The 2205-nt window shown below is 41.4% G+C and overlaps 1 non-coding gene across 1 annotated transcript; it reads right to left on the bottom strand.

The window, feature by feature from the left end:
- Positions 1-209: 209 nt before the first annotated feature.
- Positions 210-317, bottom strand: LOC148571916 (small nucleolar RNA R71). Its single transcript, XR_015907799.1, has one exon. It is a non-coding gene; the product is annotated as a small nucleolar RNA R71 (small nucleolar RNA).
- Positions 318-2205: the final 1888 nt, after the last annotated feature.

Genomic DNA, 2205 nt, shown 5'->3' with positions numbered 1-2205 from the left:
ACACAAAATCTATTAAAAACATCCCTAAAAGTAACTAGATCCTACTAAAAACATACTAAAAACAATGTCAAAAAGCGTATAAATTATCCGCTCATCAAAGAGACAGAGCTAGAGTGTGGTTGGACTCTCAACCCAGAGATAGCCTGAACTCTTGGGATAAGCTGGTCACGGCTTTCTTAGCCAAGTTCTTTCCTCCTCAAAAGCTGAGCAAGCTTAGAGTGGATGTTCAAACCTTCAAACAGAAAGAAGGTGAATCCCTCTATGAAGCTTGGGAAAGTTACAAACAGTTGACCAAAAAGTGTCCTTCTGACATGCTTTCAGAATGGACCATCCTAGATATATTCTATGATGGTTTATCTGAGCTATCAAAGATGTCATTGGATACTTCTGCAGGTGGATCCATTCACCTAAAGAAAACGCCTGCAGAAGCTCAAGAACTCATTGACATGGTTGCTAATAACCAGTTCATGTACACTTCTGAGAGGAATCCTGTGAGTAATGGGACGCCTATGAAGAAGGGAGTTCTTGAAATTGATACTCTGAATGCCATATTGGCTCAGAACAAAATATTGACTCAGCAAGTCAATATGATTTCTCAGAGTCTGAATGGAATGCAAGCTGCATCCAACAGTACTCAAGAGGCTTCTTATACAGAAGAAGCTTATGATCCTGAAAACCCTGCAATAGCAGAGGTGAATTACTTAGGTGAACCTTATGGAAACACCTATAATCCATCATGGAGAAATCATCCAAATTTCTCATGGAAGGATCAAAAGCCTCAACAAGGCTTTAATAATGGTGGAAGAAACAGGTTTAGCAATAGCAAGCCTTTTCCATCATCCACTCAGCAACAGACAGAGAATTCTGAGCAGAATCCATCTAGCTTAGCAAATTTAGTCTCTGATCTATCTAAGGCCACTGTAAGTTTCATGAATGAAACAAGGTCTTCCATTAGAAATTTGGAAGCACAAGTGGGCCAGCTGAGTAAAAAGATCACTGAAATCCCTCCTAGTACTCTCCCAAGCAATACAGAAGAGAATCCAAAAGGAGAGTGCAAGGCCATTGACATAAGCACCATGGCCAAACCTGTAAGGGAAGGAGAGGACGTGAATCCCAAGGAGGAGGACCTCCTGGGACGCCCAGTGATCAATAAGGAGTTTCCCTCTGAGGAACCAAAGGACTCTGAGGCTCATCCAGAGACCATAGAGATCCCATTGAACCTCCTTATGCCATTCATGAGCTCTGATGAGTATTCCTCTTCTGAAGAGAATGAGGATGTTACTGAAGAGCAAGCTGCCAAGTTCCTTGGTGCAATCATGAAGCTGAATGCCAAATTATTTGATATTGAGACTTGGGAAGATGAACCTCCCTTGTTCACCAATGAACTAAGTAATCAGGATCAACTGACACTGCCTCAGAAGAGACAGGATCCTGGAAAGTTCATAATACCTTGTACCATAGGCACCATGATCTTTAATGCTCTGTGTGATCTTGGTTCAGGGATAAACCTCATGCCTCTCTCTGTAATAGAGAAACTGGGAATCTATGGGGTGCAAGCTGCTAAAATCTCATTAGAGATGGCAGATAATTCAAGAAAACAGGCTTATGGACAAGTAGAGGACGTGTTAGTAAAGGTTGAAGGCCTTTACATCCCTACTGATTTCATAGTCTTAGATACTGGAAAGGAAGAGGATGAATCCATCATCCTAGGAAGACCTTTCCTAGCCACAGCAAGAGCTGTGATTGATGTGGACAGAGGAGAATTGATCCTTCAAGTAAATGAGGACAACCTTGTGTTTACAACTCAAGGATCTCTCTCTGCATCCATGGAGAGGAAGCAAAAAAAGCTTCTCTCAAAGCAGAGTCAAACAAAGCCCCCACAGTCAAACTCTAAGTTTGGTGTTGGGAGGCCACAACCAAACTCTAAGTTTGGTGTTGAACTCCCATATCCAAACTCTAAGTTTGGTGTTGGAGAGTCTCAACAATGCTCTGAACATCTGTGAGGCTCCATGAGAGCCCACTGTCAAGCTATTGACATTAAAGAAGCGCTTGTTGGGAGGCAACCCAATTTTTATTTATCTAACCATATTTTTCTTAGTTATATGTCTTTATAGGTTCATGATCATGTGGAGTCACAAAATAAATATAAAAATTGAAAACGGAATCAAAAACAGCAGAAGAAAAATTACACCCTGGAGGAAGCAT

This window comes from Arachis ipaensis, chromosome B3, assembly GCF_059453495.1.
Source record: "Arachis ipaensis isolate K30076 ecotype BB chromosome B3, ASM5945349v1, whole genome shotgun sequence".
Classification (NCBI taxonomy): domain Eukaryota; kingdom Viridiplantae; phylum Streptophyta; class Magnoliopsida; order Fabales; family Fabaceae; genus Arachis; species Arachis ipaensis.
The sequence above is the reverse complement of the archived record's forward strand: the minus strand, read 5'-3'. Positions and strand labels throughout refer to the sequence as shown.